Genomic DNA, 14,975 nt, shown 5'->3' on the forward strand with positions numbered 1-14,975 from the left:
CACAAGAATTTTCATTAGGTCAATCAGCACATAACACTAACAATTTAGAAAACAGAGTTAAAACAAGATTTTCAGTTAAAGAAATGTTTATTTTTTTCCTACTTTGCAATATCAGAAGACTTTCACTACAAATAAGAAACCACATCATAGGAAAGAAACTCCTTGTGAGCAGTTTTGTCAGCTAGAGGTATAGCTGGCTATCTTGTCACCCATTGCCTTCTTTCAATCTGGTGTCCCCCCCAACTTTAACTCAAATAACAAAAAATAAATAAAAAAACTGATCTGGCACTCCTGATCTAAGGAGATAGCCAGATTAAAAAAAAAAGTCTATTCACTGATCTGGAGCTAGCCAGCTCAGGTTCATTCTTCATTATCTAAAAAAAATAATAAAATAAATAAATATTCCTTCCATTTAAACTGAGGCAAACTGCTTGCTGTATTTGTAACAAGCAGCTGCTGCAGTTTCTGCCATTCTCCCACATACAGAGTGCCAAAGTGCTTATCTTCTGACTGCATTTACTATTGGATAAGTTAATGTCTGCTTTTAAACCAGCAGATAAGGTGGAATTAAATTAATTTCCTAATGTCAGGAATGAATATGATTTACTGTTACATAACACGTGGAGATTTGAATTGCCTAATCCTGAAAGAAAAGAAAAGAAAAGAAACTGACTACGGATTTAGTGTAAAGAAATGCCATTACTTGTGCTATTAATATTAATAATAAAGTTAACAATAAAAAAAACTTCTACACTGAGTAAGGAAGATAAGGTTTTGAATAATTCAGAAGCAAGTTTTTTAGACCCACCAGTTTCTCTACAGGGATCTGAAAGGCTGGTGAGAAAAAAGCAATGTGAAGTGCTTATCAACCCATACCAGATAGCAACAGGTACAGGACAAGAAATGAAGTATTTTGTAGAAGAAAATTGCCATACTCCACAAGAAAGGACATTTTACAGATGCAGAAGGAGAGGCTGTAGAGGGTTCAACATTTGATGATGGAAGGGAAGGAGGTGAACTCCATCTTTCTTTTTTTTAAAACAAGTTTATTGTTTTTAACATACAAAATAACTATCATAACAATTTTATACAAGTAATTAAAATAGAAATGTTTATAACATTCAATAAAATAACCAAAGTATTTACAAAGACATCCACTACAATCAAATCAATTAATTAAACTAAAATACCATGCTATTGAAGTTAAGATTTTTTTAACAAATTTTGTAAAGTATCCCATATAATATAATAAGATGTTTTTCTAGTAGTTCTTGATTTTATTGTCATCAATTCCATATGGCACACTACAGTCATAACATTTTTAAATTCATTAAACGAAGGAGGTGTATCTGAAATCCAGTTTCTGGTTATTATTTTTCTAGCCACTGCTAGAATAGACCATAACAAGGGAAGCTTAACCTTTTTAACACTTTGAGGTACAGGAGTGTTGAATAATATAAGAGATTTAGAAATAATGAAATTATCTGTAAAAAGAGCCTGCAAAAAATCATTGATTGACTTCCAATATTCTTTCAATTTTATACAGTCATAAAACATTTGTGCCCAATCAGCATTAATTTCTACATTACATCTTTTACATAGATTGTCTTTATTATTTATTTTATTCATCATCAAAGGTGTATAAAAGGATCTATGTAAAAATTTCCAAGTAAAAAGTCTCCAGATAATGGAAGAAGTAGTTTTATAGGCAGATTCCAATATATATTGTTTATCTTGTTGATTCGGTAATTCACCATTAATGGAAGTGAAATAATTCCAATAGGTATCTACATTGTAATAAGTTTCTTCTCTAATAATTTTATGTATGTATGAAAGCTTACCTTTATCAGAAACTTTATGTTGTAAATTTAATATCAAGTAATCAATCAGTGTTGGAATAGATTCTTTAACTGTTATAGACATTAAATCAATTTTATTAATGAGATGTTGTCTAAAGGTCTGAACTTCTAACCAACAAGTTTCTCTCAGATCAAATTCTTGTTTTAAGAAGTCTAAAATTTTAACTTTATTATCAGATAGCAACTGATACCAGTACTTTAGATCATTGTCTGTGACTAAATGAGTTCTTTCAGAAGTGGATGACAAAAGCATACCTCATGTATACATTATAGGAATATAATAAAATTCCATTCCTTATACTTAGGATGCATGAATATAAAATTACGATAACTAATAATAATGTTTAATGGATAACTAACTATATGTTTTGGTGTAATAGGTGAAGTACAAAATTCTTTTAGTAACCATAGCATGGAGTTATTTACAATCATATTTTTATGTGTTAAAGATATTTTCATGAAGTGAATACTAATTAGTTCCCAGTAATCTTTCCATTTTGCAACATATGACTGATCTATTAACAAAGTAATAACTTTTATAATAGAAGAGATAGTATATAAGTTAAAGTCTGGAAAAGAAATACCCCCTTGAGACCAGCTATTAGCATGTTTCTTTAATGCAATCCTAGGTCTATTAGGTGCCCTTAGGAAATTTAACATTAGTGTATTCAATTTCTTGATAATTATTTTTGTAGGTGGGAGTATTATTGATTGTATTAAGTATAATATCTTGGGGAATATTATCAATTTAATAATTGTAAGTCTCTCTTCCATAGTAAAAAACATATTATTCCAGGTATTGAAAAGATTTTGTATATTAAGAAGACAGGTATTATAATTATTATGTATAATAGATTTGATATATTTAGTTAATATTATAACTAGATAAGTCATCTGACCTGAATTGGGTATATATTTACTAAAATCACTAATGAGAACATTCTTTTGTGTATATATAGGTAGTATTTTAGTGTTTTCTTCATTGAATATTAAACCAGAAATATTTTTAAAATTCATCATTTTATCAAATAGGGACTGCATAGAAGAATTAGATCCTGCTGATGTAATTAGAACATCATCTGCAAAAAGTTGAATTTTAGATGTTGTATTTTCATCTATTTCAAATCCCTCTATATCAGTACTGTTTCTGATCAGATTAGCCCAAGGCTCCATTATTAAAGTAAATAATAGTGGAGAGAGTGGACACCCTTGTTTTGTACCTTTTAAAATGGGTATTTTTTGTGAGACATATGTTCCTATCTTAATGTAAGCCAATGCTCCTTTGTATAGATGTTCAATTAGATTTACAAATGCATCTGAGAAGTTTGTGCACTTCAGTAAGGTAAACAAGTAGTCCCAACTTACTGAATCAAATGCTGAGCTTATATCGAGACTAATAAGTGTTAAATCTTTCTTTCTCCTATTTGCAAAATCAATTAATGTTAGAGTCCTCCTTATATTATCAAAAGTGTTTCTATTTACAATGAAGCCTGTCTGATCTATATCTATAATGCCTGGGATGATTGTCTTCAATCTATCAGCAAAAATACTCATAAACATTTTATAATCAACATTAAGTAATGAAATGGGTCAATATGAAGTGCATCTAGTTGGATCTTTATTGGGTTTTAAAATTGGCGAAATAAATGTGTATTGCCAAGATGGGGGAGTTATTAGCTCATTTTGGGCCAAAATAAAAACCTTATGTATTAATGAGTATGTACTCTTAGAAAGAATTTTATATATCTCTGGTATAATACCATCATTACCTGGTGCTTTGTTTGATTTAAGCTTTATTTGTGTAACAACCTCTGTATATGAAATACTTTTATCCAATAGTTTAGTCTGTTGTTTATTAAGTTTTTTATTCATGTTTGTAGTTATAAATTCCTTTATTTTATCTTTAGGTTCCATGTTAATGTTATTATGATTAATTTTGTGAAAGTGATTTCTAAATTCATCTAATATTTCTGGTAGACTAGAAACATTCTTCTTTTCCTTAGAGAGAAAATTTCTTTGATATGATTTTGCTTATTCAACCTTTTTGTTTTATTTTTAAGTCTATGTAAGTATTTGGGGCTTATTGAGTAAGACAAAAACTTGTATTTCTCTAAAGTTATTTTAACTTTATGAGTTAAAATTTCTTTGTATTTCTCATTTAGTTTATTTATTTCTTCAATGACTTTTTTGTCCATAATATTTTCTTTATTATTATGCTTATAAGAGTCTAATTTACTTTAAATATCTAATAATTCCTTATCCCAAGATTTCCTTTTATTATTATACCATCTGATACTTTGTCCATATAGATATGATTTTAAAGCATCCCAAACATAAACAATGGAGACTTCAGGAGTATTATTTATGTCTAAAAAATGTTGCACTTCTGAAAGTATATAATCTTTATAGTCTTTTAGTTGAGTTAAGTATGCTGGTATCCTTTTGATCTGAACATTGTAAGTACTTTTTATCATGAACTCAAAGACAATTGAATTATGATCTGATATAGGACACAAAATGATTTTTAGAGTTAATTAATTCTGTTACCATCTGGTTAGAAATAAAGACTCTATCTATTTTTGAATAAGTTTTATATCTGTTAGAATTTAAATGATAAGAATTAACAAAATCCTTTAAATGTTTTGCATTAGATGTAATTTTCCTTTTTCCTATAGTAGTAGTATCTTTTTCATGTAGGATACAATTAAAGTCACCTGCTAAAATAATATCTCCTATAGAGAATGATATGATCTTATTAAGATGGTATTTCACTGTATTAATACCAATTCCTGGTATCCAATATACATTGATTAATGTATATGTCTTTCCATTAATTTGTATTGTAACCATACAAAACATTCCTTTATCATCTTCATAAGACTTAATAGTTTTAGGAATGGGCATACTTTTATTCCATAAAATAGCCACTCCTCTTTTTTCTGAGTGTGCTCTGAACTAACTAATACTGTATATTTATTTGTGGCTAATTTATCAATATCTTTTTTCAGGAGATGTGTTTCTTGAAGGAATACTAAGTTGGCCTTATGTAAATTAATGTATCTTATTAAGCTTGCCCTTTTACATGGATTATTCAGTCCATTAATGTTTAAAGAGATTCCTTTTAGAGAAGTCATTTGGCATTTTTAAAACATATAAAACTTATAATCAGAATAACAATTAACAAAATAAATAATGTTATACCTCCTCCTTTAGGTGTACCTTTAAATATAGCTGTATTTATTGAAACTCTTATGGGATTTTGTATAAGCTTCGATTTTGTTTGTAGTGACAATGAGCTTACAAAATGTATTGTGGATGTCAGAACTATATACAAACAACAGTAAACAGAAGAAAATAATATAAGGATTAAACCTTGCACCCATCCTGGAGTTAAAAACTCCAACTTTGAGTAGCACATACCACTCAAGTTAACCCCCTACCCTAAGCAGCAGTACCTCAGCTGCCACCTTATCAATTTAATACTAGTTATTATTAACTAAAATTAACATCTTTCAATTAGATTATCTAGTAAGACAAAGCTAAACATTTGATAAATCAGCATCGTATAAACAAATAGAAACTTTTTTTAAAAACAATTCATACTGCTATGTACATCTATTTAATATAATACATTTATAATCAAATAGCAATCAAATAAACTTGATATTAGGAACCAAGAAGAGAGAGAGAAATAAAAGAAGTGAGAGAGAGAGAGAGAGAGAGAGAGAGAGAAAGAGGGCATATCTACATATTAATTTATTCAAAGTTTGTAAAAATAAGTTCTATAGTAGTAGAACAAACTGTAGTTAGTAGCAGGAAATTATATACAAGGAGTTGTGGAAACTGCAGTCAGTGCAGTTATATAACATTGGAAAAAGAAAGAAAATTGTCCAATTACAATGGTACAAAGATATTTTTTAAAAAAGGAAACTGTGACAGCAAATTTCTGGTATATATTGCCTATTGTACAATGTGTACTGCATACTATATAGGCAAAACTGAGCAAAAGTTTAGGAAAAGAATATATGCCCATGTGTATAGTATAAAAAACAGTGATGACAAAAATGCCTTAGCAAAACATGTGATGCAGAAAGGGATTGATCATCAATTCAGATTTGGCATTTTAGAAACAGTTCAACCAAATCCGAGAGGGGGGAATTTAAAAAACTATTTATTATATAGAGAATGTTATTGGCAAATCCTAACGGATGCCACTACCCCTCCAGGACTTAATGACAGCATATCTGTAAAAAGCATTTTAGAACATTGTCAATAGATCTTTTCAACATTATGATTGCATATGAATGTTTTAGTTATATTTATAGGACAAATGAAGCATTTATTAGTTTGGTTTGTTTTTAAAAGGAATAGTTTTTAGGAATTGTGTGTATGTCACTTTAAGTGAAGGCACTTTTGAGAAAAGGCGCCAAATTGTAATGCTATTTAAATGAAAATAACTGTTCTTAAAATTGTTCTGATGAAGCCTACGGTCCAGTAGGTGAAAGCGCTTAACGTGGAGTGTGTAATAAAGCTGTGGATTTTTAACGGATGTCCGACCTGGTTTGTTTCACTACTTAAAGAAGTTCTACTTTTGGTGCGCATCTTTGGCGTTTAGAGTGAGCAGTTACATACGCTGACAACATTGACTTTTTGGTTCACACTGCTTGAGTTTCTTTAAAAATAAGTTCTGATGTTCATTAAAAGTCAATAACTTAGGCTATTATGGTTCAGACATTACATATATTAAGATGTACCTATTTTCTGTCATAGAAATACAGTTAACAGCTTCTAAAAGACTTTAAATTACTTGCATCAAAGCTTTTTTCTCATACTTATTATTGCCAGTAAAATAAAATATTTATGTTTATAAAAATGGTTACAAATCATACTGCATAGCTATGTAAATTCCCAGATATACTTGCATTATTGTGAAGAAAGCCATCTGTATTTTATATATCTGAACTGCTGCTTTAAAATATGTCACATGACAACTTCTTCTAAGATAAAATCATAATGATATTTATGCTTGCCAGTTAGATAAGTCAAATGAATTGTAGCATTGTATATGATTAAATCATAAGTATTTACATACATTAATATGTTGCAGTCAAGTAAACTTTCAAAAACATATGTATATATGTTTTACTTTCTATGCCTTCTAAAATATCACATTTGCTTACTATGGGATACTGAATCATTTACAATCATTATAACTTTCATATTTTATAAATTATAACATGAATAAGTAAGTAGTTATAAAAAATAACTCACATTTAAATGTTATAGAGTTCATTTTCCATCGCAGAGTCACATTTGCAGCAGTTCTACTTCCTGGTAGAGGGTTCTTCTTGAATCTGCGATGTGTCAGTGTGAATTCAGGGGTCAAAGTTCAAATTGACTGTATTCAGCTTCTCTGCGTGAATTCTGAGTGTTGAAGCTTTTAAAACAACTCGAGGACACTATTCACGAGGTAACCCACATCCCAAATTGTCTGCCTTAACATTCTGGCGGGAATTTTGATAAATGCAAGTGACTGACATTCATTTAGCAATATAAATGAAACTAAACAGAGCAAAACCTTCACGAAGTATTTTACATGTTATTACAGCCTCTATGACAGTAAAACTAAGCCCACAGTTATTAATATATAGTACAACTAATTTTTTATGCCCCTATTCAATTTTTTATACAAATCTTATTATTTACTGTATCAGTATTATCAAAAGCATGTAAATGTACTTATATGAAAGAAAAGGAGAGAGAGAGAAAAGAAAAAAAAGAGAGTAGTAAATAAAAGAGAGTAAGAGAAGAAATAAAAAAATAAAAAAGGAAGCTATAAAAAGTATCTACAGTGGAATATTACTTGCTGTTTATATTAATAAAGATAGATATGAAACATATTATTTACTACTATTTAGTTCTAATTATTAGTAATTTAAGCATGACAGATTATTTGTAAACAAGTATAAGCAATAGAATCATGAGAAAATAATTAGCAACAGTATTTAAACAGCATATATACTTTTTTACAAGGAATTAATAAGTTATTATTCCACTGATCATATTTTCATTACATTTCTCTCCCTGCCCTCCCCCACCCCTTACTGAATGCATAGTCTAAAAAGAATGTCATTATTTAAAATAAAAGAAAAAAATGTATCAAATTACTAACCTTGGGTCTCTTTGTCACAAAGAGAAACAGATTGATTGATAGCTTGTTATTAGTTCCTCAGATATTTTGACTATTTATGAAACAAAAACAGTTCTTTGTACACAGAAAATAACTTTGATTAAATCTTTTTCAGAATATTTGTGGCTTTCTGAAAATGCAGTAACTGTATTTAAAAAGATTAATAGTGAAGAAAAAAGAGAGAGAGAAAAAAAAAGAAAAAACACAGAACAAGTCATTTGTTTTTTAGTCTTTTTTTCTTCTCTGACGTCTTCCATGAAGCTTCTGTTGCCAACCTCTTTAATGAAGGACTAGCCCATTCCATTTCCTCTATTTTATCCAAAATCTTATTTTTTTTGATAAACAGCAATGCAGAGTCTAAGTCTTCAAAAATTCTAGGGCCATCAGGAAGAAAGATTTTTAGTTTGGCAGGAAACAGATGGTAGGTTTTAAACTGTGCTTTCTTAAGCTCTCTTATTAATGACAGAAAAACTTTTCTTTTAGTTATTACCAAGGAAGAATAGTCATTGTCAAAACGCACAGTTGCCTCATTAATTTTAACAGGTGCTTTAGCCCAAGCAGATTTAAGTACCATCTCTTTATCAAAAGATGATAGAAATCTAACTATAACTGATCTAAGATACTTTTTGTTAGAGTTAGAATTAGATATGGATCTATGGGCTCTTTCGATACCAAAAGAAAATGCTTCTAGCAAGTCTAAAGTTTTAGGGAGCCATGTATTTAAAAAAAGAAGTAATATTGTTACCTTCAATATTTTCTGGCAGTCCAAAAATCCTAATGTTATTGCGCCTAGATCTATTTTCCAGGTCATCAAGTTTAGATTGTAGATGTGTGTTCTGTTTCAGCAAAAACTCAATGTTGATTTCTTCTTCTTGGATTCTATTCTCCATGTCATTTACAGTCTCTTCTATGCCTGTAATCTGAGTCTTCTGTTGTTGCAAGTCTATATGTAACAAATCTATTTGTTTTGTAGTTTTTTCTATGAAGGTATCAATTTTTTTGGCAGTAAATTGCTGGATTGTAGATATCAGAGACTGAAGTTCTTTCTTGATGCTGGAATCTTGATAATTTGTCTTACTGGAACTCATTTCAAACAGAGGAGCTGACAGAAAAATTTCCAAGGTGTTTTCTGACAGGAATATTATTAAAATTTTCTTTCTTTTTTAGATATTATTCAAGAAATAGATATTCCAAACGTATTTAGAAAGAAAATTACTTCATAAATTAATTTTTAAAGTAATTATTTCCTGTCAGTGCTGTGAAATTGGTGGAGCTGAAGAAATCTGCTGCTATCCTGTGTTCATCCTTGGCCACGCCCCCGAACTCCATCTTTCTGATGTTAAATTTGATGTTGGATTTAGTAATATACATTTTTACAAGCTGACAAGGGTGGAGTCATTGTTATAATCAGTAATAACCAAGCAGCATAAGTACAAAAAAAAAAAATAAATAAACCATACCAAACCCTTCGAAAATGGTAGCCCCAAATCACTCAAGGCAGAACATGTACAAATCAAAATTTATTACTTAGCACTTTCATCAAAACACATAGACTTCATCAGAATAACAACAGTCTCCATGTTTCTAACCCTTAAATATAATTTTTGAAACTCAACTCACTTAACTAATTAAAATTACATCACTTCCTCTTACTCTAAAAGACACAGTATGGTTCACCACTTATGTCATTTTTGCTTAAAGAAGAGTCTGCTCTGTGAAGCTATAGGTGTCAGGGCTAGGCAACTGGGTAACAACTTTGTTTTATTTGTTTGGGTGGCCTCCAGATCTGTTTTTGGTTGCTTGACTACAGTGGAAAGATGGTGAAAATGAGGTGAATAGAGTTCTCTAATATTTCTGGACATTCTATCCCAAATAAATTCTATTTATTTTCGATTTATGTAGTTTTTCAGCTACTCCAAGAATATGGTAAAATTGCTACATATGAAGGAGTAAAATAAGTAGCAGTGCTCTTCTATAAACTTTTCAGATGTTCAGAAGCCAGGCAAGCTTTAACAGTGATTGGGTGATTATTTACAAGTTTGTTAAGCTTCAACAGTGTTCTGCATATTTACTCTACAAAATTCAGCTATCTGTGACACTCAAAGTAAATTAGAAGAGACTGTACTATTGGTTACACAGACTGAAGGCTGGTCAATAATACTTAAGCTGTATACTTCTAAAAAGACAGTGAGAAGTGTAATAGTTCTTCTCCTGATTTCTGTTAACCTCAAATAGACCTATGAGATGGTGTAGGGCCACAGTTTTATGGTCAGTACAGAATATAATTGAGAGGGACAACTGCTTAGGATTCAAAAAATGTAAAATGTCCTTCTGTTGAACTCTAAATTTGAAAGTAAAAAAAAGCAATAACCAAAATATGGCATTCACTGCCATGTACTGCTATTTACGAATAGGTAAACCTCAAAAAGGTGGTACTGTCTTCTATGAGCCTAAAAACTCTAATAATTATTCTTCCGAACCTTTCCAAAAAAGACAGATGTCATCAAAGAATCTTGTATAATATACTGTATTACAAAACCATTCAGAAGGAAACACATAATTCTTCTCCCAATAATATAGGACCAAATTCGCAAATATGGGGGCACAACAAGCCCCCATTGCCACACCTTGAATCTGTTTGTAATATTCACCATTAAAATAAAATTGCTCTTAAGAATGGTTCCCTTAAATTCCATAATTAAGTTCACTTCATCATTCTTTAAATAATCACAATCCATCACAATGTCATGAAACCATTCCAAACATTCCAGATGTGGAATACTAGAAAATAGGTCAATAACATCAATAGTTACAAAAATTAAATCCCTCTCAAATAAATCACTTGTTACTTTTCTGAAAAAATCCCAAGAATCTTTAGATATATGATTACTAGTTGCAATAAATTTCTTTAAATGATGATCTATATAGATGGCTAAAAGTTCTGTCTTAGACTCTGCTACTGCTACAATGGGGTGGAATGGGAGCTTCTCTATATTTTTGTGAACCTTGGGTAAACCAAAAACTGATGGAGTACAAGGGTTCTCCACCACCAAAAATGCAAGCAGTACTTTATCAATAGTTCTTTGAAAAAAATGGTCCTTAATAAAAAAATTAATTTTCAAATAAGCAATTGCTATTTTATTCTTTGACACTAAATTGCATTTAAGCTCACCATTTAAAATGTTATACATATATGAGTCATAGTCTATAGTATTCATAATCACTACCCCACTCCCTTTATCTGGTTTCATGACTTGATAACCCTTCTGAGTCAATTCCTGCACTAGTTCCTTTTCTTTATCAGATAAATTGCTGTAATCTTTCTTATTTAGCGGTTTTATCTTCATTATCTCCCTTTCCACTAATTCCTCAAATAATTTCAAAGCTGGGTGCAGTGGTGGATTTAAGATACTTTTTATTCTCAATTCATTACTGCTAACCTTTTTATCCTTCAACCAATGACTCAAATTTAATTTACAGAAACATAATTTCAAATCAATCAAGGTGTTCACCACCCTGAAAAGCTTCAAGGGTATAAAGTGAAAATCTTTAATAAATAATTAAAAACAAGTGTTTGTAATACTCAAATTGGTGTAGTTAAAAATATTCAAATTACCTAATCTGTTCTGGATACCTGAATGGGTAATAATAATGCCATCAAATTAATTTTCAACCAAGTCATTTAGTTCTGGTTGTAGTCCCTGTAATGGTTCAGGGTTTGATAATTCCTTCCTCTTCCTCTTCCCCTTCCCCTTCCTCCCCTGCCTCAAGGGTATTGATTGTTGTAATCCCAACTGTTAACCTGGACATTTGGCCCCTGTTTTTGTGCTAAACGTTCACTCCTTCTTAAGGGGGAACCTCTAAAGGGGAATCAGGGTTCTCCAAGTCTTCACCACCACCTTCAGTTAAGTCACAACCCTCTGTTACTCTATTACTAACAACACCATTCACACACACACCCTTTGGTGTTGGATAAGCTCTACCCTCTCAGTATTCATTCAAATCCCACTGCATTTTCTTTAATTTTCTCTTAAAAAACATCATTACAAAACAAATCAACTTCAGTAAACACATTTGTGTATCTAAACTTCTCCGCAGTAAACATTGTCAGAACCAATCTTATTGTTTAAAGTTCTTATGTCTTCCATTAATTTCTCCCTTTTGTTTTCATAATTACGTGCCATGAGCTTCATAAGCTCAACCCCAAAATTGTTAAAAAGTTCCACCAGTTCACTGTGAAAGTTACTATTGGGTTCCACATTGTTTTGGTATTTTATTGTTCTTAAACCCTTAGGCACTCTCTTACATAAAATACATTCATTTAAATAGTCAGTTTCTATCTGTGTGCTCCGTAATAAAAGCAGTTTGTGCTTAAAAGTCTTAACCATATCCGCAAAAGTCTCATTAGTTGGTAAACCACTGTCAATGAAATTTAATTTCTTACCAGTCCATTTTTCAAAATTAAAGTTGTGTGAACTGGCTCCGGCATCAGAAAAAACTTTCCTTTGAGTTAAATTAGAAGCTCCGGTGTCTCTGTGCCAAGACTGAAAGTCAAACAAACCTCCTGGTTGAGATGCAAAATCAACACTGCCATGTGTGCCTTTCTGCAACAAGTTTGTGGATAGGCTAGAATGGGATCCAGGCAGTCCATAAATGTTGGAACTTAAAATAGTGGTTTGTGTAACCACTACTTATGATAGTAAATCAATGAGCCTGGTAAGATCATTTATCGGGACTGTAATGTTTTCGTTCTCAGCCCTGCTCTAATTTTCTCTTTCTTCTATCTATGGGAGAAAGACTTTGAGGAAATGCAATTTATTAACTTCCAAACCTGAAAAGCTGGAAATTGCAACAAAACAAAAGTCAACCCAATACACAAATGTGAACAACTTGAGGAGCAAGTAGTAGGAGGAGATGAAGAATTGTTGAGAGTGACAGTGAAGGATGACTTTCTCCAATTCTAGATGGTAAAAGACAAAAAAATTAAGGAAAATGTTTGAAGATCAAAAGGGACTGGTCTGTAGAGTGATGTATTGGGAATCAAGGCTGAGATGAAAGAATCTTAGATTTTTTGAGCAGCTAGAGCAATGGAACAGTCAACAAAGACGTGGATGATTCATCAAGAAAATATGTAGTAAATGTTTAGATCTCACAGATGACCAACTAGTATCCATGGAGACAGTCTAATGTAACACTGTCAGATCTGAAAGATCTACATCAATAAGGCCAGTAATAGTCAAGTTTGCTTTATATAATGATAAGCATAAGCTTCAGGAGATACACAATGGATGGGGCAACAGTTTTGGTGGCTGATGACTTTTCTGGGAAAATAATAGAGGCAATAAGATGGTTTCTGGCCTAACAGGACAAAAAACATTTTTTTTATTTATAGATATATTAAACACCGAATGGCAGGGCTTTATTCAGACCTCCCACTCACTATCAAAAGCTAAAGGTAAACTAAAGATTCGGAAAACACTCTAAAAAGAAATTAATCCAATGAAGGCTACTAATAAGGTGATTAGATTATCTGCTTCATTCCTCTAGCTCTGGTCAGAGACCAGTGATCAGAACAGAAATGACTGATTGCCCTTTACCAGTCTTAGGTCTGTCTCCCCCAAGTCTGTGTTTGTCCCACCCCCTTCTAATACAGGGAAATTGTTATTAAGGAAGAGTTTAAGAAAATTTTAATTGAATTTAAATATGAAGTGCAATGTTATGCAGATATTGCACATAGTTGGATATTACTCATTGTTTTGTTTTTCTTTTTCTTTTTTTATTCTTATTTGGAAGTATTATGAATTGATTTATTATAAAAACGTTTTAATAACATTTTTTGGGGGAAAAAAGAAGTATAATATTATTTAGACCAATATCAATTTGTTAATATTAATGTCAGGAAACACAAAAAGAAGCAACAGTAGTTATGTCTTATCTGTGTAAAACATGAGAACAAATATTGTGTGTACAAGAGGTACTTGGTAATGAAGATGATGCTGTTAAATGGAAAAAGAAGTGTAGACTAATCCAGTTATAATAAAGTCAGCTAGTAACCACTCTACAGGAGAGTGGCCACAATGTTAAAGTGAACCAGGTACATAAAAGAAGAAACCAAGAGCTTACATTAGTTGCAATGATTTTTTTTCTATATCATTAGAGCTACATATTATGTGTTCATAGACTAAGAAATTTCTGGATGACATTGAGGCCAGGCTAACATCATTACCTAAGGATTTTATAGTTTTGTGGGTGAATGGAATACAGTTTTAGATAAATATGCAAAAAGGTATCCTCTCCTTCAGGGTGGCTTTGGGTACTTGGAAAGGCAGGATGTGCTTTTAAAATCTTTTATATAGTTTAAGTTATTTACAGGAATCTTAGTTAATTAAATTAAGAAGTATGTTAGGAGTTTATGCAAGTGAACACTAGACAAACGTTTATTTTTCTTCTGCTGAGATGTATTTAAAATGATTCCTTATAATACCTTAGTCAAATTGGAGAATTGGAATAAGTAATTAAAAAAGTTTTGGTTATTTCAGAAAGATAGCTGGTTAGAAATCCTATATAAATTATTAAAGATGTCATACATGTTAATTATAATAGTCAATGGAAATTTTTGTTACATCAAAAGAATGAGATATGGGATAAGATCAGTATATCACAGCTAAAACTCGGTAAAAGAGAGGCCTGTACCATACACAAGCAAAAATATAAACCTTTAGCAAATCAAATAAGGTGAATGAGAATAACAAGTTGTATTAATTATGTAATAGATAAAATGGTCAAGAAATACATCCCAGGCAACAGTTAGATAAAAACCTAAAAGAATAGTTTGAGAAAGTTCACAATCAACAATTATAGCCATGCCTGGGAAAATTAATAGCTTGAAATAAAGGAACCCCAGACAAAGGTGAATAAAAAATTAA

General features: G+C 31.0%; 1 protein-coding gene across 1 annotated transcript in view; it reads right to left on the reverse strand.

The window, feature by feature from the left end:
- LOC122817360 (opsin-5-like) overlaps positions 1-14,975 on the reverse strand; it is a 356,813-nt gene that overhangs the window by 248,489 nt on the left and 93,349 nt on the right. The gene's annotated exons all lie outside the window — the stretch shown is intronic.

Source organism: Protopterus annectens, chromosome 12.part0 (genome assembly GCF_019279795.1).
Source record: "Protopterus annectens isolate FY-2018-M chromosome 12.part0, PAN1.0, whole genome shotgun sequence".
Taxonomy (NCBI): Eukaryota; Metazoa; Chordata; order Ceratodontiformes; family Protopteridae; genus Protopterus; species Protopterus annectens.